At 43.0% G+C, this 25,383-nt stretch overlaps 1 pseudogene; it reads left to right on the top strand.

Moving 5' to 3' along the window:
* Positions 1-4,543: 4,543 nt before the first annotated feature.
* Positions 4,544-11,814, top strand: LOC110222999 (sentrin-specific protease 8-like; annotated as a pseudogene).
* The last annotated feature ends 13,569 nt before the right edge of the window (positions 11,815-25,383 follow it).

The following is a 25,383-nucleotide window of genomic DNA, read 5'->3' as shown; positions in this document are numbered from 1 at the left end:
AATTATTGATTGTTTCTATGATTTGTTGTTTGACCCAATCATTTTTTAGGATTAGATTATTTAGTTTCCAATTATTTTTTAGTCTATCTTTCCATGGCCCTTTATTACATATAATTTTTATTGCATCATGATCTGAAGAGGATGCATTTAATATTTCTGCCTTTCTGCATTAGATTGTGAGGTTTTTATGCCCTAGTACATGGTCAATTTTTGTGTAGGTGCCATGTACTGCAAGAAAAAAGTATATTCCTTTCTATCCCCATTCAGTTTTCTCCAGAGGTCTATCATACCTAACTTTTCTAATGTTCTATTCACCTCCTTAACTTCTTTCTTGTTTATTTTGTGGTTATTTTGTGGTTATCTAGTGCAAAAGAGGGGAGGTTCAGGTCCCCCACTAGTATAGTTTTGCTGTCTATTTCTTCCTGTAACTCCCTGAACTTCTCCTGTAAGAATTTGGATGCTATACCATTTGGTGCATATATATTTAGTAATGATATTACTTCATTGTCTATGGTGCCTTTTAGCAGGATGTAGTTTCCTTCCTTATCTCTTTTGATTAGATCTATTTTTGCTTTTGCTTTGTCTGAGATCAGGATTGCTACCCCTGCTTTTTTCACTTCAGCTGACGCATAATATATTCTGCTCCAGCCTTTTACCTTTACCCTGTATGTGTCACTCTTTTTCAAATGTGTTTCCTGTAAACAACATATTGTAGGATTATGGTTTTTAATCCATTCTGCAATCCGTTTCCATTTTATGGGAGAGTTCATCCCATTCACATTCACAGTTATGATTACTATCTGTGTCTTTTTCTCCATCCTTTTCCCCCCTATTTATGCTTTTCTTTCTCCTTTTTCCTTTCTCCCCTTCACTAGTGTTTTGCTTTTGACCACGCCTCCTTCAGTCCCTTCCCCTTTTATTATCCCTTTCCCTTTTCTTCCCCTTTAGTCTTACTGCTGCTTCCCTCCCTTCTTTCCCTCCCTTTCTTTCCCCCTCCCTTTTCTTTCCCCTTTTCCCTCCTACTGCCTATAGGGCAAGTTAGATTTCTATACCTAACTGATTATATTATGCCCTTCTTGAGCCTAATCTGATGAGAGTAAGGTTCAAACAATGCTCCCCCCCCTTCTTTCCCTCTGCTGTAATAGGATTTTGTGTCTTTTCCTGTAATGTAATTTACCCTTGTCTGCCTCCTCCTTTCTCAGTACATTTTCTAAGATCAGATTGATCCACTTATTTGGATCCATTTAACCCACTTGATTAGATTTTTTTTATCATTACATCAAAGTCAACTAATATCCACCCTCTTTATGTATACTCCTTTAACAAGGTGTAATAACAATACAGTTCTCAAGGGTTGCAAGTCTCATATTCCCTTGTAGGGGTTTAAACACCCCCTCCTTATTAACAGCATATTGTATACTTCCGTCCCATTTACCTTTTTAAGTCCTTCTTGAGTCCTGTACTTGAAGATCAAATTTTTTGTTGAGCTCTGGTCTTTTTATCAGGAAAGTTTGGAAGTCTCCTATTTCGTTGAATATCCACCTCCTCCCTTGAAAAATGATGCTCATTTTTGCTGGGTAATTGATCCTTGGCTGCATTCCACGCTCATGTTTCATGCCCTGCGGTCTTTTAATGTAGAAGCTGCAAGGTCCTACGTAATCCTGACTGTGGTTCCATGATATTTAAATTCTTTCTTTCTGGCTGCTTGCAGCACCTTCTCTTTCATCTGGTAATTTTGGAATTTTGCTATTATATTTCTTGGCATTGTCAATTTGGGATCTCTTTCAGGGGGTGATCGGTGGATTCTTTCTATGGTTATTTTCCCTTCTGGTTCTAGGACTTCTGGGCAGTTTTCCTTTATGATTTCCTGAAAGATACTGTCCAGGCTCTTTTTTTCATCATGATTTTCAGGTAGTCCAATAATTTTTAAATTGTCTCTCCTGAGTCGATTTTCCAGGTCGGTTGTTTTACTGATGAGGTATTTTACATTTTCATCTATTTTTTCATTTTTTTGTTTCTGTTTGACTGATTCTTGCTCTCTCATAGAGACATTAGTTTCCATTTGTCCAATTCTAGTTTTTAACAGATTGTTTTCTTCTGTTAGTTTTTGTACTTCCTTCTTCAACTGGCCAATTGTGTTTTTTAGGGACTTGTTTCCTTCAGTATACTCTTCTGTTAGATTTTGTACTTCCTTCTTCAACTGGCCAATTGTGTTTTTTAGGGACTTGTTTTCTTCAGTGTACTCTTCTGTTAGTTTTTGTCCTTCCTTCTTCAATTGGCCAATTGTGTTTTTTAGGGACTTGTTTTCTTCAGTGTATTTTTTTTCCAACTGGCCAATTGTATTTTTGAAGGACTCTTTACCTCTCTCATTTGACTATTAAAATCCTTCTTGAGCTCTTCTAAGAAGGCTTTTTGGGCTTCAGACCAGTTCATATTCCCTTTTGTTGTTGCAGATGTGGGTTTGTTGACAATGTTGTCCTCTTCAGAATTTCTGTCTTGATCTTCACTCTTCTCATAATATGAATCTATGGTACGTTTCTTTTTACTCATGGTGTTTCTTTATTCCCTGGCCTTTAAAGAGATTGAGCTCTCCTGCTGGGGAACAGAGGGTACTGACCCAAGCTTCTTGTGTTGGGAGCCTAGGTCTTGGTCACTGGCTTTGCGTTGTGGGTCCTCTTATGCTGGAATTGGAGGCTGTAGGTTTCTGGCAGCTTACCTGTGTTGGGCTGGAATCAGGAAGGCTGGAACTTTCAGGCAATTCTAGGTTGCCTGCTTTTCCTTTCCTTTAGCTTTCTTCAGCTCCTTTTAGATGGCTGCTGCAGGATGTTTATCTGCCTGGGGCCCCCTGCAGTGTTGTCTCCCTCATTTCTGCTAATGCACCGGGAGATTCCTTTGCAGTGGAGTGCCGAGGCTCCTGGTGGTTTTCTGAGCTGGTTTCCACCGGTTCCCCCCGCCCTCACTGAGGCACTGCAAGGTCCAGATGTTGGTGTTTGCCTGCTCTACCACCTGGGCTTCAGGATTTCTTCACAATTGGAGGCTTCAGGGCTCCTACAGCTCACCTGGTGTTGGGTTGGAGTCAGCAAGGCCAGGGCTTTAGGAAGCCTTTAGGTTTTTTTCTTCACCTCCTTTCAGATGAACACCGCAGGGCACTTGTCCGCCTGGGGCCCCTTGTAGTTCTGCCTCCCTTATTTTTGCTGAGGCACTGGGAGAACCGTTTGCTGGGCTGCTGCACTGCTGCTCCCCGTCTTTCTTCTAGTTCAGCTGTTCCAGGGTTTTTTTTTTTCTGGGGTGATATTTTCTGGGTTTTCAGAGGTTGTTAGGGGAGAGTGAGAGTGACTACCTTTTCACTCTGCCATCTTGGCTCCCGGAAGCGGAACTTCGGTTGTTAGTAACTTTAGAGAGAATGGGTTCAGTTGAATGATGAGAAGCCCATCTGTAGAGTTAAGAATAGAGTGAGAGGAAAGAAAGCAAAGGCACCTATTGTAGAGGACCTTCTCAAGGAGTTTATCCATAAAATGGGGAAAAGACATAGGATAATAGTTATTGTGGCTGGAACAATGAAGTGAGGCTGGGGGAGATGTGGTCACGTTTGTAGGCAGCAGACAATAGACAAGGAGAGACTGGAGATTAGGGAGAGGAGAAGGGGCTCGGTAGGTTTCACCAGACTGCCTAAGGGGTCCATGACACAAAAAAGTTTAAGAACTCTTTTTAGAAGTAGTGAGATCTCTACCTCCACACCCCACCACACACACCAGAAAACTGACTAGAGGGGGCTTAGATCAAAGTGTCAAACCTGCCCCCACCACCACCACCACCCCCTCCACTACCAAAGACCACAGTGGAGATAGCCCAGAAGCCAAGAGCTCTATTATAGAGTAGCACCCCACCCCCATGCACTGGTCCTGCTCCAGCCCACTTCCCCCCACTCTCCTACCCCTTCTCCCAGACAAAAGCTGGCGGATCAACCCTTATGGAGATTTGACCTGGCAACTGCTGAGTGGCCATGGCCATACCTGAAACAGAGGGCTCTCACCACTAAGGACCTGCCAAGTGGCTCAGCGTCAGAAATGGATATGGTTTTATCAGTGAAAATGACATTACCATCTGCTTTGTCACTGTGCCCTAAGGACCTCGGACCCTTTCCATGTGACGTGCAGCTGAATCCTCCATGTGTGTTGTTTCCCTCCCTCATGCCTTAAAGTGGGAGCTCCTCAGGGCCAGGAACTGTCTCACTTTTCTATCTGTTATGTCCTCAATGCTTGGCACAGTTTTTATCCAGTCATTCATTTATTCACTCAGTCATGACAGATCCAGAGCTAGAAGAAACCTTAGTGGCCATCAACCCAACTTCTCCATTTCATACATGGGGAAACTGAGGCTCAGAGAGAAGCAAAGTGACATGCCCACACTTATACAGATTCTAAGTGTCTGAGGCAGGATTCGAACTTTGGTCCACTTGAACCCAAGTCCAGTGTCTTAGCTCAAAGAGGAGAAGGGAGGAGACTTATCACAAGATATGCTCTTGTTCTACTTACCTGGCAACATGGCAGATGTTGGCAAATTTCACTGGGGCCGACTCAACATTTTTGAAACCAATGAGATTTTGAGCTCCTGGAGGGCAGGTGCTATTGCCTTGCTTTGCCTTAATCTAGCTTTGTTTCCTCAGAACTTAGCCCAGTACCTTACACACAGTAGGTGCTTCATAAATGCTTATTGACTAAATACAGCTGTCCCTTCCACATTGTGGGGGTTAGGGGTGCAGCACCTCCACAATCTGGAAAATCCACATAAAATCTTTGGGCCCTCCCTTTGTACCAGAGAAGAAATCTGAATGGTTATGGTATTAAAAGATAAAATAGGTTATTATACAATACCATGCATATATTTTATGCATTTCTGAATTTCTAAGCTTTTTCTGTGTCATCTGCTGGCCTTTGCAAATTGTCTGTGGCTTCCATAAAACTCCCCAAAGATTCCCATTTACTTTCTTATGCCAACCCACGACACATCAAAACCCTTGATGGGGAAAGTCGTGATGTGGAAGGGATAACTGGAGCTCGTCTGCAATCCATCTCACTTATGACTCAGTGATGTCAAGGACTGAGAAGCAATTTGTGCGGCAGAGAAGAGTGAGACCCTGCAGGTAGGAGGGCTTGACAGGTACTAATAAGATCAGTGACACTGACCAATTCACATGCCCTCTCTAGGCCTCAGCCTCCCCATCTGTAAAGTGGTTGTTATGAAACTCACATCCCTTATTTTAGAGTGTTGTTGTAAGGAAAGTGATTTGTAAACTGGGCGGTGCCATAAAAATGTGAACAGCTGTGTGAATGTTGGGGCAAGGGGAAGTAGTATCAGGGAACAGGAGGGGTTGGGATCAGGATAAATCCTCTAGGTTCCTTTTTTTCTCCCCACAGAGTATCTCTAATATATTTGAGGGAAGGGAGAAAGGAATACACACGTGTTAAGTGCCTACTATATACGCCAGGTGCTGTGCTAAGGCCTTCACAAATGTTATTTCATTCATTATTTGAGAAGCTTTCATTCCCATCTGTCTTTTTTTTTCCCTGTGGAAATGGGATCTACTTCCCAGTGTTAGGCAAATTATTGTGGTTTTTGTTTTGTTTTATTTTGTTTTAAATCTACCGATCCCTTCGGAAGGTGTGAAAACATGAACAATGGCCATGGTCAGGCCTTGAAGGTCTGTCAAAAACTCAGTGAGGTCCAATCCCATTAGGTTTAAGACCATGAATCAAAAATTGGTTTAAATGTGGTTGCTCTAAGCAGCACATTCTCTCTTCACTAAAAGGATTTCCTTGTTTGGCCAAACAAAAAAAGTACCCATTTTTCTTTGTTATAAAATCTTCCCTTTCTTTCATCCTAATCATTTCGGTAGAAGCAGAGACAGATGACTACGTGGAGTGGTGTCAAGTTTCTGGTAATCATACACCTACACAGGGGGACTGCAGGAAGTACCCGGTCCTTAACCTGGGCCTACGAAGCGACCAGCACCCAACTTGATGAGTCACACGAGTCCCAGGCTGTTGTGTTACTCAACAGAATTCAGCAAGACCACAAGTTACGGATCCTGCCTTGGGGACTGCAACTCCCAAGGCCTTAGAGAAAGAGATGGAGAGAGCAGAGAAGAGAGCTAGAGAAAGATGATGGTCAGGGCCTCCCAAGTGGGGATATATCCCAGGGCTCAGTTCTATCTAGTATCCTCCTCCCTCTTCTCCTGTCTCCACTCTCCTTCGCTGCTCTCATCAACTCCCATCTATGGTTTCATGGATCATCTCCAGCGGTTTGCTGGGCTGGTATATGCTTAACAACTAGCACTGTTAAAAAAAGAAAGAAAGAAAAGGTACACAGAACACACTTTTAAGTTTAATCTACATCAGTAATTGTTAATCTAAATGGTGATATTATTGATGTAATTTTCTCCATCACTTTCTTAAGTCTAGGCAATCAAGCCCGGATTTGTAGTTCATGATGATTATGAGATGTAAATAATCCACAGAAAATTTAACAATCAGCTCTCCAGAGCCTAAGAGCTAACCCGAACCTCAATGCAGATGACTCTAGCATTTAGACTTCTATCCCCCAACTCACTCTCAGGGCTCCTGTCGGGATGTCTTTCAGCACCCCTTGCCTCCCCTGACTAAAAGCTGCCTTTCTCCTTAGCTTCCTATTTCTGTCTATGCCCTGCCTTCCAGTTTTCCCCAGCTCCTAGGCTTATGACCTTGGTGTCATCCTTGGCTTTTTCCTCTCCCTCCCCCCTACATGTAGTCAGCTGCCAGATGTTGTCACTTCTACCTCCATGGCATCTCTTGAATGCACTGCTCCCCACCTCCTGTCCCCCTCCCACAATCCCCCACTCTGCTTTAGGACTTTCCCTGGACGTTTGTGAGAGCCTCCTCCCTGCCTTTTCAATCCATCCTCCCCAAAGCAGCCCTCCTAACACCACACTGGACTCAGGTCACTCCTCTGTTCGGTGGCTCCCACTTTCCCATTTATGACCATGCCATTCAAGCCCACCCCACACCTCCTCATCTGGCTCCACTAGTCCTCATGACATGTTCTCTCACACTACTTATTCTTCTTCAGGTATTCCCTGTCCCAGCCCAGCTGGCCCACCTTCTGTCTCTCAATCGCTCCAGTGTTTCTGTGTCTGCTCACACTATTCTCCATACCTGGAATAGACCCTCCCAATTCTGCCTGCTGACACCCCTCTCTTCCTTGAAGGGGACCAGTCAGATGCCTCCTCCTGCAGGAAGCCTTCTGTGAATGTGCCTCCAGATTTCTCCTATCATCATTCCTGCACACTCTCTCCTCCTGGTTGTCCATGAGCCTATGCTTCCCTTCTTTCATTGCTAGCTCACTGAGAGCATGGTCTATAGCTAACCTTTTCTGAGACTCTAACTCAGTGTCTTATAGAGAGTAGATACTAAATAGCTGTGGGTTGAATTGAATGGAGTGGAATGGCAACCTAAGGAAACATGTCACTACTTAACAATCTGAGCCAGCCACTTTACATTCTTGGGCTTCAAAATCCTTCTCTGCAAAATGGTGGGCTTAGAGTCGATGTCTTCTAAGCTTCCAGCTCCAGATTTATGATCAGATGAAGAGTGTACTACTCCCTTGACTTTGTACTTCCCAATCTGTTGGGATTTTTAGCTAAGACCTGGGTCCAAATCCTGCTTCGGGTATTTATTAGCTGTGTGACTTTGGGCAAGTCTTAGCCTCTGTAAGTTTCAATTTACTGCTCTTCTCCATGACTGGACTTAAAGAAGAAAGCCCAACATGGCTCTCTTCAGAGAGGATGGACAGCTCCAATTTGAAGTATTTCTCCTACAGATTCAGCAAAGGAGGGAGCTGGTATACATAGCCTGGAGAGAAGCCTGCAAGGGAAGCTGTGAGCTACAGCCAGGCTTTTGGAAGATGGGCCATCTCAATGCACAAGGGACCCTGAGCATCTGCACAGAGGAGGATCTGGCCTGCATCATTGGTTACTCTACCTACTGAATAAACTCGTTGATAGAGCAGGAGGAAAATGCCACCATTTTTAGTAGAATTTCCCTTTCCGTAAGGGCATTGTATTTTAAATGTTAATGAATGGTCCATTGAGAGAGGACATTTTTTTCTCTTTTTTTTTCACTTCTTTGAAATATTTGCATGTGCACTGAACACACCATCAGACGATTGTAGACACCTTCATCCCCTTTGCTAGAACCCTATGGGAACTGTCCGGTACAAGTGCTGACAAGGCGCACTCCTACATAAGTTCTTCTATTCCATTCAGTGTAACCACAGCCCCATAATTAACAACTCGCTGAGTCTACATGAATGGTGTGACCTGGGTCCTTCTGAAATGTGCTTAGGTGTGTGTGATACCAGGGAGGATTGGCAGGGGAGCAGAAGTGTGCTTGTAGAGGCAACAAACCAGGGCATATTAGAGAGAGCATCTTCACATCCAAAGCTGTTTTCCAAGCACTGCAGGGCAGGAAGAGGACTTGATTTGGAGTCCCAGGATATGGGTTCAAAATCTGGTCTAACATTACCTGTGGGACCTTGGGTAATCATATCTCTCTCTGGGCCTCAGTATTCCCATCTCTAATATGAAGAGGTAGGTGAGATGACCTCTCAGGGTCCTTCTGGTTCTGAATCCATGAACCTGTGATCCTTTGACAAAGACCATAACTTGATGTTGTCTGGAGCCAGAAAAACCAGGCAAATCCCCAGACATTTACTAGCTCTGTGCCTCTGGGAAAGTCACTCATCTCCAAATACTGCAGTTGATTTCAGAATATGTTTTTGTAATTATATTTGAGGTTTTGTGCATGTTTAATGCTTTGGGAAATTGATTCAATAGAACATTTTTTTGCCCATCAGATCATAAATGTAAAGCAGCCAGGTGGTGCAGTAGATAGAGCACCAAGCCTGGAGTCAGGAAGAAAAATTGTTCAAATTTAGCCTCAGACACTTAGTAGCTGTGTGACATTGGGCAAGTTATTTACAACTCTGTTTTCCTCAGTTTCCTCATCTGTAAAATGGCAATAATAACAGCACCCACCTTCCAGGGTTTTCGTGAGGTTCAAATGAGGTATTATTTGTAAAGTACTTTGCAAATAATAAAAACCCAAACTATTTCTAATAGTATTATCATAGTAATTATTATAATAATTAAAATAAATTATTATTGTTGTAGCAGGAAGGAGACTTAGCAGCCCTCTAGTCCAATTTTTGGACATATTTTTCAGAAGTGACAAAAGCAGGATCTGAACCCAGATTCTCAATTCCCAAGCCCACACTTCTTCCACTCTGTAGTACACAGTGCCAAGGACAAGGAATGCAAAGGTAAAAAAAAAAACTCAGTTGCTGTTTTTCCTTCAGAGTCAGTGATGCGGTGGTAAGTGTTTAACAATCAGCTCCCCAACACCCCCAAATGTAACATGACACACTTTTAAGTTTAATCTACACTCTTAACATTTTCTCCATTACTTTCTTAACTTTAGACAATCAACAAAACAATTAATCAGGTCCTGCTTTGTGAGTTTTCTAAATTCTAAGGTGTAAATGCTCACAGTGAAAGTTAACAAAGGACTCTCTTGAGCCAGTTCAAGCTGGCTCCAACATTTCAAAGATCTATGTTTTCATAAGTGCTGCACTCCATTCCCCCTTCATATGGGGGCTCCCTTCCCCAATGCACAGCCAAGCCCCTCCATGAATCTTAATTAGGTCATAGGATCATAAGCCCACAGATCTGAAGTTGGAAGGGACCTCAGAGGTCATCTAGAATAACCCTCTCATTTTACAGGTGAGGAAACTGAGGCCCCAGGAAGTGACATGACTAGCCCAAAGTCACACACATAGTAAGTGGGAGCCCTGTGCATGTTTCCTTCAAGTACCAGGTAAAATTCCACCTTCTGCAGGAAGCCTTTCCCAATTTCCCTGGATTATTTCTTATTTACCTTGGAGTTGTTTACACATTTCTGCCCCCATTAGATTGTAAGCTCCCTGAAGACAGGGAATGGGTTTTGTTGATTTTTTTTTTTGCTTCTCTTTGTATCCCTAGGGCTTAGCACAGTGCCTGGCACATAGCAGGCACTTAATAAATGCTTGTTGACTGACTGACTGACAGTAAGCATCCTTTCCACTGTGAATTTAACAGCTTTATGTTGTCAAATTTTTCATCCTTCAGCTAAGCTCAAGGATGTCCTTTGCCAGTAGACGCCCAGCCCATTGAGAGGCTATGTGGAAGCATACAGCACCAAGGACTCAGCTGTGTTATAAAATATTAAGAATTAAGTGGTGCTAGTGTCTTTGGTGGTGTGTTCTTCACCTTCCTTGACACCTTTGAATCAGGGTGCTTATCAAGAGAGGCTATCACTTCATTCAGATTAAGATCAGAGTCGATAATGCTCTTCAGTTAACCAAAGAAAGTGTCCCTTCATTTATCAGGGACCAAATCAAGACAGATCACCTTTCATTTACCACTAGCCTAATCCAAAGAGAGAATTCTTCAGTTTTTTTTCAGAAAAACAATGTACAGATTCAGCATTTATAGTAATTAATATCACTAGTTTGGGAAATTAAGAAAAAATTCTCAACTCACCCTTCCTACTCAATAAATTCCAGCGGCCCCCTACTGCCTCCAGGAGCAAACACAAAATGCTCTGATATTCAAAGTCCTTAGTCTCCTGCCCATTCCTATCTCTCCAGCCTTCTAACACCTTCTAAAGTGTACTCTTTGAGCCAGTGACGCTGGCCTCCAGGCTGTTCCACCAACAAGACCCTCCCTCTCTCGTCTCTGGGTATTTTCTTGGGCCGTCCCCCACGCCTAAAATGCTCACCCTCCTCTGCTCCAACTCCTAACCTCCCTGGCTTCCTGTGAGTTCCACCTAAAATTCCACCTCCTGCAGGGAGCCTTCCCTAACCCCTCCTAAATCTAGTGCCTTTTCTCTGCTAATTATCTCCTATTTATCTTGTTATATAGCCTGCTTTATATATAATTGTTTACATGTTGTTTCCTCTATTAGATTATAAGCTCCTTGAGGGCAGGCACTCTTTTTGCATCCCTAGCATTTAGTACAGTGCCCAGCACATAGTAGGCACTTAATTTTTAAAAAAATTATTGACTTAGAACTGCTGGTTGGGAGGTGGGAGGGGGGGAAGGTTTGGCACGAGCCACAACGGAGGTGCGTCCCGGGGGGGGGGGGGTGAAGCCCAAGGCAGCTCTTGGCATTTATTTCCAGTTGGTCTCTGTTGTTTTGAGTTACACAGAGAGTTTACTTTGCTAGTGACCAGTTCCACGACTGCTAAGACAAAGTGTGTTTCATCAGCCCAGAAGCCACTCAATTTATCAAGTGTGCCGCCAGCCCAGAGGAGATCACCATGTTCCTTCAGCCTCTTGACTTGCCCCACAAAGGAGTTATATTCTTACCCATCAATAATAACTCCAATGAAGCCGCTGGGGGAACTCACTGGAGTTTGTTGGTTTATCTCCAAGACAAAAATGGATTTTCCCATTATGATTCACATAGCGGGAGCAACTTTGTCCATGCAAGACAGGTGGCGGGGAAACCGGAGGCCTTTTTGGGAAAAAGAGGGGACAAAGTAGCATTGGTGGAAGAGAAAGCCCCTGCTCAGCAGGACAGCCATGACTGTGGAATGTACGTAATCTGTGACACAGAGGCCTCGTGTCAGGGCTTCTTCAAGGGACAGCCGGAGCCACGGCTGCAGCATCTCACGCCTGTGTATATCATGAGGAAGAGGGCAGAGTGGAAAGATCTCATCTCCAAACGTGCCAGAAAATGATTCACTCAGTGCAATTATCATCTTTTCTTGAATTTCAGCCTTCTCTGTTTGTCTTTCTTTATATTCTCTTAGTCTCTAATTCTCCACCCAAGGCAGAAGGAAATGCTTGTTGTCAAGGCTGTGCCCTCTCCCTTCTTCCTAAGAGAGCATGATCTCAGGCATTATTGTCACAGTGGAAGGCCACACCATAACTGTAACTTCAGTGTACTGCAGGCTGTGAAAGTAGTTTAATTGCATGTAACCAGACCTCCAAACCAGTCACTTTCAAAGTTTGGTTAATAGTCTTAGCACAAACTTTTATTTTACTATTGATCTAATACATTTAACCATCCATCTGCCAATGAAGTACATTATTTGTGCGTATAATTGGTCTGCGCCAAATAGAAATAAATCAACTTTTTTTCATAGTCTAGAAAAAAAAATTATTGACTTAAACATAGATCTTCGTTTTAGTTTGATGTAGAATTTTGTCTTTTGTTTTGAAATTACTATAACACATAAATGTAAATTTCTTAGGTCAAAGCGAATTAAAATTAGCAGGGGGAAATTCTCCCCTACTTGGGCCTCTCTCCAATTAGGAACGTCTGTATATTAAAACCTATCTTTGGCCAAAACAGAGTACAGAGTACTGTACAAAGTACACATAGTCGAAGCCTACCCAGCATTCTAGGACCTGAAAGAACTTGGGAACCATTGAAAGAGCCAGTAGAAACAGTGTTACCACCATGTTTGCAATGAGGTGTTGTTTTGTTTTTCTAGCTGTCTTAATGGTGGGGGGAGGGCAGAGTGTGTAGAGGAGGCAGATCTTTTGAAAAAAAAAATTTAATTTAGGAAGGAAGAAAGAAAGAGGGAGGAAAGGAGGGAAGGGAAGGGAAGGAAGGAAGGAAGGAAGGAAGGAAGGAAGGAAGGAAGGAAGGAAGGAAGGAAGGAAGGAGGGAGGGAGGAGGGAAGGAAGGAAGCAAGGAAGGAAGGAAAAAAGGAGGAAGGAAAAAAGGAAGAAGGAAGGAAGGAAGGAAGGAAGGAGGGAGGGAAGGAAGGAAGCAAGGAAGGAAGGAAAAAAGGAGGAAGGAAAAAAGGAAGGAAGGAAGGAAGGAAGGAAGGAAGGAAGGAAGGAAGGAAGGAAGGAAGGAAGGAAGAAGGAAGGAAGGGGAGGGAGGGAAGGAAGGAAGCAAGGAAGGAAGGAAAAAAGGAGGAAGGAAAAAAGGAAGAAGGAAGGAAGGAAGGAAGGAAGGAAAAGGAAGGAAGGAAGGAAGGAAGGAAGGAAGGAAGGAAGAGAGAGAGAGAGAGAGGGAAGAAGGATCACTTTCACAAAACAGCCCATCAACAGAAGAGAATTTAGTGGAGAGGAATTCCCAGGATTTGCATCTCACCAGCAAAGCTAACAAATCCCATGGAAATTAGCCTCCGGAGAAGTTAGAAAGCCTCTTAGTGTGCTTAGGGGAGGAACACTGGGAAGAGCCCAGGATTGGGGTTCTGAGAACCAGGGTTCCAGCCCTGTGTCTACTGCTGATTACATGTGTTACACTGGGCACGACGCTTCATCTCTACAGGCCTCAGTTTCTCCCTGTGTACAGTGATCTCTGTGGTTGCTTCCAACTCTCAAAACCCAAGAAGTGCCATTCTCCAATGACAGGAAGAGATAGCATCCCCTCACATCGGTGAAAAACAGCAGCCAGAACCCAAGCGTGCTTAACTTGCTCAAGTTATAGCACTACAATACCACCTGCAAGATGCCAATTATGAGGCCATTACAATTGTTAGGGGGGAAAGTGATGAGGGACTGGATCAGGGTGGGGGCTGTGTGAGTAGAGAGAAGGGGATGGATAGGAGAGATGCTGTGTAGGAAGATTTGGCCAGTGATTGTTTCTATGGAGTGAGGGAGAGTAGGGCGTCAAGAAACACACTGAGGTTACCAACCCAAAGAACTGCTGTACGGGGCCACATCAGATGGATGCCATGGAAACCAGAGAGCTCTCAGCAACATGTTCAGTGTTCAGGCTGAGTTCTGAGATCTAGAAGAAGCGGAAGGAGCAGCCATATGTGCTCTTGTACCTACAGAGCAAGATTTCCCAGCCAAATGATGCCATAAGTAATTGAAGGATCACAGATTCAGAGCTGGAAGGGGCCATCTGGTCAAATTCTTCATTTTACAGATGAGGAAACTGAGAAGCTTCCTTCTAGGGAAGTAAAGGGACTTGGCCAAGGTAAGCTTTAGAGATGGGATTTATACTCAGGCCCCCTTATTCCACAGCAAATGCTCATTCCACCAATGCTACAAGTAGATGGTGTATTTATTTGGCTCAGTGTGAAAAGCCTTTTGGATTTATGAGCTGTCTATGACTGATTGATATGTAACTACCCCCTCTTAAGAAGGCTTATTCCACTTATTGCAGGGACACAGCCAAATAGGTCAGGGGAAACACTTGTCTGATCTCCTTGCCAGGGAAGAGTGTCCAGGATGATGAGGGTCCTGGAGACATTCATAGAGAATTGTTGTTATTGTTTGTCCTTCATTTTCAAAGAGGACAAATGACATCATGCGTGATGGCTTGACTTGCTCGTGAATTAGATTTAAGTGAGGCAGAGCTGCATAAAGTCATCAGCCTCACTCTCTTCCACAGTCGTCAAAGTCCAGTGGCAGGACAAAAGTGAGGACAACTGGTGATGGTCTGGGATGCAGCCCACGACCTTGGCATCATTGATGTCTGATCAGGCTCTAAGCACTCCACAGTGCCTGCTTCAGCTGTCTTCATAGCCACTGGAACAAATTGTTCCCATCTACCTACTCCACTGGGGGAAGTCTTCACATACTTGCCATAGACTCTAACTCACTGACAGAGAGGATTGGTTGAAGGAACTAGGATGAAAAAGATAAGACCGGTGGGAAACATCACAAGTCTCATCTTTCTTCCACATGAGAGTCCTTCAAATATCATTGATATGAAAGTGGGTGATGAGGAATTAAAGACAACAAGTGAAGACCTTGAACAGTGATCTCTCAGGAAGGCAGGTAATGTCACATAGCAGCAAGAGCACTAATTAAGAGTTATGGGACCTAAGTGTGAATCCAGGCTGTGCTAATTATTATCTATGTAGTTATTACTAATAATAAGAGAAACAAAAATAAAAGTATCTGCCTCAGACCCATTACATTGGCAAAGATGAACAAAAAAGGAAAATGACACTTGCTGGAGGGACTGCAGGAAAACAGGCACATTACTCCACTGTTGGTGGAGCTGTGAAGTGGTCCAGCCATTCTAGAAAGGAATTTAGAACTCTACCCAAGAGCCACTAAACTATGGCAACTCTTTGATATAGCAATACCACTAGTGGGATTATACCCCAAAGAGATCAAAGGAAAAAGGACCTATGTGTACAAAAATATTTATAGTAGCATACTTTGTTGTAGTAAAGAACTAGAAAGTAAGGGGATGCCAATTAACTGGGGAATGACTGGACAAATTATGGTATATGAAAGTGAATATCATTGTACCATAAGAAACTACTGAAGGGGCAGATTCAAATATAGCTGATAAGATTTGTATGAATTGATGCAGAGTAAAGTGAGCAGAACCAGGAGAACATAACGACCACAAAGTTGTAAAGGAAAACACTTGTGAATTGTTTCTGTACTTCAAACTCCTGTAGCTAAAGTCTAAGAAAAAAAGAATGTTGTTTCTGGTCTCAGTATTTACCTCTGTCTAAACTGGGATATTCCTGTTTCAGAGGGAGATTTATAATTCAAAGATTATTGTAATAGTCCCGGAGGCAGTGTAAGAAGGGAGGTGTTAATGACAGGACTTGGCCACTGATTGAATATGGAGGGTGGGGTGAGAGAATGAGGGATCAAAGATGATACCTAGGTTATGAGCTTGGGTGACTGGGAGGATGGTGGTACCCTCAACAGTAGTAGGGAAATTAGGCAGAGGGGACAGTTTTGGAGAAAGATTTTGAGTTCAATTTCAGACACGTTGAGTTGGAGATGGCTAAGACATCAAGCTTGAGATGTCCAAAAGGCAATATGAGATCATAGACTGGAGGTCAGGAGAGAGGTTAGGGGTGAACAGATACATCTAAGCATCATCTGTGTGGATTGTTCAGTAGCTTTGGCTTTAGCTCCCACTGAGCAGTGACTGGGCTGCATCTCTACAGAAGCTGCTTCTCAGGATGATGGCTGTGGGCACCAGGCTGGGAGCATAGCTATTCCCTAGGTTCTGGGTTTAGTCTTGGGCTCTCTCTATCAGGATCTGAGGAGAGGCAGTGGTGAAGGTGGTGGTGGCTTGACTTTTCTGGCACATCCTGCCTCCCACCACCCCCTCAGGATGCCCTGCTGCTTCAGCTAGGCTAGCCTGCCTGCTCTGTGAGTTGGTGGGGATGGTTCGACCCTTCCCTTCCCAAATCAATATTTCTTTCCTATATCCCTTGTCTTCAGTGGACAAGACAGAAGAAAAACACAACCCTTTCCAAGTCTTTGTAATCTGACATTTGTCAGGTTTCATCAAACAGTATCATTTATACCCATGTGTATCACCAGAAGTGGGAAGGAGCCATTTGTTTAAATAAGAATTGGGAGATTCCCTCTTATGTCTTGGATACATGATCTAGAAAGTCAACAAACAAGTCTATTGTTGTTTTCAGGTCAACATGTGGCTTCCTCAGCATCAGCAATGACTCTTCTTTTCTTCTTCCACTGCCTCTGATCTCTCATCCCAGAGCTTCTGTGCTTCTATAACTCTTTGGAGGATGAACTTTGTCCTCACTGCATCCACCTCTCTCCTCTTCAGGAAGAGCCTCAAATTTGTTTGAAGCTCAAGCTCTGAGCTTTCCTTTTCCTTTCCTTTCTTCTCTCTGTAAAGTTTTTCCACTCTCTTCCCTCTTAACAAATGGTCATTTCCCTCCCCCCCCCCCGTCATCTTGACCCTTTTCTTTAGGAAGATCAGCCTGCACCAGGAACACAGACAACATAGCCATCCAGCTGTGGTAGAAATGCAAACATCACACACTTGGTAAAAGGCGTTGCATAATTTCCCCTACTTTCCATATTGGTTGAGATTGTCAGTCTTGTGTGAACTTTAAACTTCTTTTGGGGAAATGATACCTCAACTGTTAGCACTTGGTAAAAAATTTTTACAGTCAATTATCACCTACAATAGTGACTGATAACCCCACTCACCTTCCTTTCCTTAGTTTCAACGAGTCCTGAGCCATATTCTACTGTATCTAACACTTTGCAGCAAACTCCTATTTGCTTCATCTATGCTATTAGTCTACTCTACCCATTTGCTTTACCCTCCAATTATTCCATTTACTTTTCATCCCTTCCTTTGCCTTGCCAACTACCTTCTTCTTTTCCTTCTTGAATCTTCCTCTTCAGATCCAAGGTCCTCCCTAATCCTCCTTAATGTTTGTTTTACAAAATTCTCTCAGAGAAGCTATAATAGAATCTGGGGCGATATCTGGACCTGGAAATTATTCTCCTCCAAATTTGCCTTAATTTTTTCCAATTTTCCCTCCCAAACTTAACCTTTGACCATCCTTACAAGTTTAGTCACCTCCAAATCACCACTGCTTTCTTCTCCTAATCCTTTTCCCTTATAATTTGGAAGTAGAGAATAAAATAAGTCTGGAAAGATAGGTTGGAGGCAAATTATGGAAGGTCTTAAAAGTTAGGCTGAATAGCTTGCATTTTAACCTGGAGGCAACAAGGATCTACTAAATATTTTTGAGCAGAAGGATGACATGGCCAGACCCCTGGTGCTTTGACCTGTATGTCTGGGGGAGATGTAATTCCCCTTTGGCTTACAGACCTCTAAGACAATGATGCTACATACCAACTCGGGGGCAGACACATCAAAGAAGAGAGGTCAGGAGACACTAGTGTGAATTTTTGAATGGTGACCTAGAGAATTCCTAAAGCTGCATGAGACATGTGGGGAAACTGGCTCCCCACATTGATTCTCAGTGCCTAACACAGTGGCTGCTAAGAGGAGTCTCCTTCCAATGAAAGTGTTATCTTGGTTGAGCTAAGATCTTATCTTACTCCCAGCTGAAGAACTCATTTAGCATTGGATCTAGCATTGCTTTTACCTTCATCCACTCTAATCTATACAACTTCTCCCATTTTTGCTTACTGCTTACATTGATAAAAGGTGGATTCATGATTGTCATTTTTATAACTAGTGTTTGGTGGCAAGGAGCTAGGTAATGACAGTAGGTTAACTGTGACCCTCCCCTTGGGAGTCAACAGGAAAAGTCGCTTTTATTCGGAACTCTACTGTCTCCCTAGGCTACAGATATTTGATAGGTGATACGATAGGTCTAGGCTAAAGATAAGAGAATAAAGGAGGAAGCACACAGACACAGCCCTCTTTCTGTTCTCCACAAAAAAGGAAATCAAGGTCTTCCTTAGAGGTGGGATGCGCCAGATCCCAGATCACATATCTATTCAGGCCATAAATAGGCCAGCCTAGTGTTTGTGTGTATGTGTGTCTGTATGTGTACATATGTATACATACATGTGTACAAATGTACGTATTAGACATATTAAACAGACATATCTTACATGTGCCTTAGGAAGATTATTTTGATAGCTCATGGAGGATGGAGTAAAACCAGTGAGAAGCCTATGACAATAGTCTAGGTGAAGGATGATAAAGGCTCGACCTAATCTGGTGACCATGTAAGGGGAGAGGAACAAACGAATGTGAGAGATGTGGGAAAGATGGAATAGGCAAACCTGCCAGCTGTTTGGATGTCAGAATTGCCAGGCCAATGAAAATCAGGAAGGTTCACATCTGCCGACAATGTCATAGCAACACTTGTTAGAGTAACCAAAAGTACAAATAAAGCTGGTGCCCAATGAGGAGGGAATGGCTGAACAACTGTGATGCACAAATGCGACAGAATATTGTTGGATGGCAAAGAATGAAAAATGTAAATTTGTTCAGAGGAAAAAAGCAGCACAAGGAGAACAATATACATATCTATTATAATAATGAAGTCAGTCAATAAACATTTATGAATAACCTACTATGTGCCAGGAACTGTGAAGGGCTAGGAATACAAAAAAAAAAAGGCTAAAGACAGTCCCTGCTCTGAAGAAGTTCACCATCTAAAGGGGCAGAAAATATATAAACAAAGCTCAGTACAGGATAAATAGGAGACAGCAAAGGGACAGCAGTAGAATTAAGAGGCGTTGGGAAAAGGCTTCCTGTAGAAGGTGGGACTTTAGCTGGGATCTGAAGGAAGCCAAGAGGCAGAGAGGCAGAGGGAGAGTGTTCCAGACATGGAAGACAGCCAAAGAAAATGCCCAGAGCCGAGAAACGGAGGGTCTTGTTCATGGAACAGCCAGGAGGCCAGGGTCACTGGATCAAATTGCATGTGTCAGGAAATAAGGTGTAAGAAAACTGGAAAGGTAGAGAGGGACTAGTCATGAAAGGCTTTGAATGCCACACAAAACAGTTTGTATTTGTTCCTGGAGGCCATAGGGAGAAGCTGGAGTTTACTGAGTAAGGGGGCAACATAGTCAGATCTGCTCTTTATGAAAATCACTTTGGTGGCTGAATGGAGGATGGCCTGGAGTGGGGAGAGATTTAAGGCAGGCTGATACCTCAACAACTATGGCAACAGTTCAGGTATAAGGCGATGAGGGCCTGCACCAGAGTGGTGGGAGTGGTAGAGGAGAGAAGGGGCGCATTCAAGAAATGTCCCCAAAGTGAATTCTATGAGCCGAGACAGCAAGCCTTGGATATGGGGGTGAGACAACAGAATTTACCTCAAATTCAGTGACCAAGGTTATTTTCAGATAACTAATGCTGGAGCAAGTTTCCTCTCAGTGAAAATGTGGCAGAGTAGTGGTTGCTCCTTCCTTCCTTCTTTCCTTCCCTCCTTCTCTGAATTCAATAAACATTTATTATACAACTACTATATGCCAGAAATTGTCTTGCGTTCTTGAGATACAAACAAGAGAAAGAAAGACCTTGCCCTCAAAGAACTTAGGGTCCAATGGGGGAAAACCACACACAAAAGGGAAGTGAAGGGTGTGCGGGTGGGGTGCACCAGGGTGCGTGATATTCCCTGGGGTCAAAACTGAGCAGATATGCTGACAGAAAATAGAGAGTAAATGAGAAGAGAGAAAATGGGAAAAGAGAGTAAATGAGAAAAGAGAAAATGGGAAGAAATGGGAAAAAATCTACTAATAACAGGGTACATCTTTCAAGCCACTGACTCAGACTCTGAGTCCTGTTTTTGCTGGTCTTCACAAGTTCTTTTTCATAATTTACTACTGCTATATTTGCAAAGGCTTTAATCTTTCCTCTGATTTAAAAAAATGTCCTTGGTCTCATTATTTGACTATCACTTTAACTCTTATTTTTCCTTCTCTTTCTTTCTTCTTTTTTTTTTCTTTTTGCAATGCAATTGGGGTTAAGTGACTTGCCCAGTTCTCTTTCTTTTAAAAAAATAATAATATTATATATATATATATATATATATACATTTTTATTTTTTAATCAGCAAAAAATTCATGTTTTTACTTCCATCCTACTCTGCTCTACAATTGAAAACTAAAGAAAAACAAACCCTGTGACAAATATCTATAATCAATCAAAACAAATTTCCACATTGACCATGTCCAAAAAAATTTTGTCTCATTGTACATTCTGAGTCATTCACCTCCCTATCAAGAGGTGCGCAGTTTGTTTTACCATTAATCCTTTGGAATTATGATTGGTTATTACGCTGATCAGAGTTACTAATTCTTTCAAGGTTGCTTGTCTTTTTCATACTGTCTGTATAAATTGTTCCCCTGATTCTGTTCATTTCACTGCATCAGTTCAGACAAATCTTCCCAGATTTAATCATCTCCTTCATCATTTCTTCTAGCACCACAGTATTCTATCACATTTCTATACTATAACTTATTCAGCCATGTCCTAATTCATGTACCTCTTTAGTTTCCCATCCTTTGCTCCTGAAAAAAAGCTATATTTTTGTATATCCTTAGTTCGTTTTCCTTAAAATGAATCCTTTTCTTCATCTACACTCTTTCTAATTCCCCCTCCCTCTTTCTTTCCTTTTTTTTTCTTATTTCCCCATTAAGTGAAATGTATTTCTGTACCCAACTCTACGTGTGTATTCCTCTTTCCCTCAACCAGTTCAGATGAGAATGCGATCAAAATATCAGCTGGACCACCACCCCCATCCCTGACCTGCACACACACTTCCCCATTGTATAGATATCGACTTGTACACTCTGGTTATTTGAGATAATTTTCCCTAACCTCCCTTCCCTTCCTGTGCCACCCCGCTACACCTCAATGTGTTCTTCTCCTTCTTTTCTATTCTCTAGGAATTCCTGCTTGTCCTGCCTGGGACTTGGAAGGACAGAACTGTGGCTGTACATTCAGTCATTCTATTTACCACAGTTTGTGGATAACATGCCAACGAGGAGCAGGTGCAAATGACCAAATCATACAAGAAGACATACATGAGTAGGCTTCCTCATTCTCCCATTTCTCAGCTTCGTTCTGATCCTTAGAGATGAGGCAGTGAACCTACCAGCTCTGAGGAGAGCAGCCTTTCCCAGGACTGCAGGCTACATGGAAAAGGTTCTATGAGGTCAGGATTAACACTGTTTTATCTCCCAGAGGAGAGGGAGCTTGAGTTAGTCTACAATAATGGATATATATCATTTCTTCTGCTCACCAACATCACGTTCAATTCAATCAAGCACCTAATATGTTCCAGGTACTGGGCTAGCCTGAGGAAGGCAAGGACAACACCCCCCTTACATTCTAATCTCTCCTCGTGGCAATAGAGCTATGTTTAGCTCACAGCCACGGGGCATGGGGCCACCAAACATCGCTCCCCAAGGCCAATGTCATCCACAGAATGGATCTGGGCCTGCGTTGGCCAACCAAAGTCCTTATCAGACCTCTCTGGCTCTCAGTTTCTTCCTATGCAATTTTAAAGAGTTGGAGCAGATGGCCTTAGGCATCTCACAATTGTAAAACTATGCGATTTTGTTTTTAGAGGTGGTCTCTCTATCTCATTCTGGCTGGAGGTGCAGTGGCCACTCGCAGGCCCAATTCTAACGCTGACTGGCAAAAACGCTTTGATCTGCTCCATTTGTGGACTGTGGACTTTCCTTAGGCAGCCTGGTAGCCCCTGCCAGACTTAGTACCGACGCCCAATCAGGTGAGCCAACTCAGAACTTCTAAACTCATGACATCCACCAGCCTCAGCCTCCCCAGTAGCACCACCATGCCCAGCTCCTGTGATCACTTTCCTGGGGGTCAAGAATTCCTACAAATACCTGCGCTGACCTTGTGAGACCCTTGTCTGACCTCCGTGATTGTAGCTAAGTGCGTAGCACTCGCCCACTCCATGCTCATGCATCGGCCTAAAAGAGCAGAACCAAATACTGATGCCTGGAGTCGCCAGCCACAGCGGATTCCAGGGGACCTTGAGCCGCCTTTGGGAAGAGCCCCAGACTTGTACTCACAGGACCGTGTTTCAAATCCTGGCTCTGTTCTCTATGACCACTGGCCTTACCTCATTCAGTTCCAGGCCTCCTCAACCCTTACTGGATGTCTCCCACTGCTCCATCTCACTCAACTCTACTGAGACCACTAGCTCCACTTCCTCACATCTGAAAATGGGACTCTACTCTTAGAAATACCATGGGCTTTGACGGGTCAGCTTTGGCCCTACCTCGCCTGGCTCCAGGTCTCCATAATTCTTCCTTGGCATCTAGTTACGTCACTGCTCATGTGTTCTCCTTTCTATAACCCCTCCATGTGTTGTCCTCCTCTATTAGTAGGTAAACTCTTTGAGGGCAGAGACTGTCTTCCTGGACTGTATTTGCTCTTAGCATAGTGTGTGACTCATCGTTCTTCCTCCTTTCCTTCTTTCCTTTTTCTTTCTTTCTTTCTTTCTTTCTTTCTTTCTTTCTTTCTTTCTTTCTTTCTTTCTTTCTTTCTTTCTTTCTTTCTTTCTTCCTTCCTTCCTTTATCTTTTTCCGTCTTTCTTCTTTCCTTTCTTTCTCCCTCATATCTATCTGTCTGTCTATCTATGGACATTGTCAGTTTCCCTTTTTAGACCTCAATCTCCCCTTCTGTAAAATGAGTAGGACTATATGATCTCGAAGATCACGTCCAGTGCTAAATCCGATGACCTCATAATGTTCAAAGAGTTTGAGGACCTTCTTCAGTATTACCAAATCACATGATTAATTGCAGGGGATCAAAGACTGTCTTTAACTGATCTGTGAAAGATGACATGTCTTAGTCTCCTTAAAGAGCAGTTTTGCAGTGTTTTGAAATGATGGGGGAAACTGATTGTTATCTATTTGCATCTCTTTGACCTTTTTCTCTTTCTCTCTTTTTTTTTTTAAAGGAAGGGGGCCTTATCTTAGCAGGTTTTTTTTTTATTAGGAAGACTTGCTCACTTCAAAACTTGTCTCAGAGATTGGCCCTTTCTGCCTACCTAGGTCCAGATCATGAAGCAGCTGTAGTGCACAGGTATGTCTGCAAGCAGATGCTGGCTTCAAGGAGCCCCAGTAAATTGCAGTAGAATGGGACACAACAGGTTAAGGGAAGGTGGACTTCTTTCTGCCGGAGATGGCAGTCCTACAGCCTGGATGGCAGAGCCTAATCCAGCCTCAGGGAGGAACACCTCAGCAAAGATGAAAAAAAGTCAGCTCAGCCAAACATTCAATAAAACCACAAAGAAACACCACTGAGCTCCTCTGCACAGTCCAGGGCTCTAACAAAAAAAAAAATGTGGCCAGAAGCCTGTGGACATTCTACTTTGAGTAACCAAAGCCAGCACAAACTCTCACCCAGTTGGTTGGCGCTGCTCTAGGGGACAAAGCCAAAGTCTTGTACTGGTTGGCAGGGAACTGTGAAAGGAGATGATGACAGGGTGAGGCCAGGGTGCTGGAGGCAGGGACTGACATCAATGAAATCTCTAGTGGATGGGGCATGAAAATACCATGATCTCAGGCCAGGTCATGTTGGGGCTGTAGCAGGGAGGTAACCATTCAACAAGACGGAAGGGCCAAAGACAGTGAGTCCTTTGGAGTCCTTCAGAAGACAGGTTATCCTAGTCATGGTTCAACAGCCGGTGCAATGGATGTGTTTAGCTTGTATATATTTATTTTTATGTTGTCTCTTCCATTAGATTGCAAGTTACTTGAGGGCAGGGACTGAATTTTGCCTCTTTTTGAATCTAACATTTAACATAGTGCCTAGCACATAACAAACATTAAAATAAATGTTTAATTGATTGATAATCTATAAATCCACAGCCAAGACAAGAGAGTGCTGGAGTCAGCTGGAATAGGCTGGGGAAGAGGGTTGTTCAATTTTTAGTGCGAACATTTATACTTTGGGAATCAGCTAACATTAAAAATCAGGGCTGGATTTATTGTTTTGTTGGTCGTCTAGGCTTGAGAAAGTGATGGAAAATAAGAGGGAACAAATAAGTGAAACAAGCAAACAAACGAGTGAATAAGCAAACAGATGAATAAATGAATAAACAAATGAATAAATATATAAGTAGAAAAAATCCACCACTCACCTTCTGGCAGAAGGACCAAACTGAAAACACTCAAATGCCATAGCCAAAATTAAGAGCTTTCAGGTCAAACAGCAAAGCAAAGCAAACAGGAAAAAGTGATTGAGGCCCACAGAACCACAATTGAGATCATATGAGACTATACAACAACTATTATAAAGGAAAGGAAATCTTAGAATGTATTTCAAAAGGCAAAATAAAAAGTTTTACAACTCAGAATAAACTATCCAGCAAAACAGAGAATTATCCGACACTGGGGGAGATGACGACTTTTTTAATAGAATGAATGAAAGATCTTCTAGCCTTACTGTTGAGAAAACCAGTGCTGGCTAGAATCTGACAAACAAACCCAGGAGACCAGAGAAGCTGAGAAAGGTAAATTCATTTGGACAATTGGAAAGGACTAAATGACGGTCACATCTTTATATACCCCTAGAAGGAGAAGAGATAACTGATCCTTCAGAATCCTAATATCTGTAAGGGTCAAAGAGGCAAGGCAGACCAGTGTAGGGCTTGGTGACACTTTGGTTTTGTTTAAGGGAGCAAAGAAAAGCTGAGGGAAGGAATGTGCTAGGGAAGAAATAATGAGAGGGAGAAACTTACTGGGGTAGAGAACCTCACTTTTGTGTGAACAGGGCAAAGGAGAATTGGACACCCCCCCTACAACTCCCATCCACCTCCATCCCCTCCACACACACAATCTGGTGGAGAAATACATCACATTCAACAAGGAAATAGGTTGGGGCGGGGAAAGGAAATAGACTTTAAGAGGGAGGATAGAGTTGGGAAAGGTGTAGTCACACACAAAACAATCGAGCATTTATTAAGCAACCACTAGGTAAATGGTAGACAGTGAGTTAGGCACTAGGAATGCAAATATAAAGAATAAAATAATCCCTACCCTCAAGGAGCTTACATTCTAACAAGAAAGACTTGTACAAAAATAAGTATGCACGTTATAAATTCAAAACAGATACAAGGTAGTTAGGG

The sequence above is a fragment of the Phascolarctos cinereus genome, unplaced genomic scaffold, assembly GCF_003287225.1.
Source record: "Phascolarctos cinereus isolate Bilbo 61053 unplaced genomic scaffold, phaCin_HiC Scaffold_9;HRSCAF=440, whole genome shotgun sequence".
NCBI classification, from domain to species: domain Eukaryota; kingdom Metazoa; phylum Chordata; class Mammalia; order Diprotodontia; family Phascolarctidae; genus Phascolarctos; species Phascolarctos cinereus.
The sequence above is the reverse complement of the archived record's forward strand: the minus strand, read 5'-3'. Positions and strand labels throughout refer to the sequence as shown.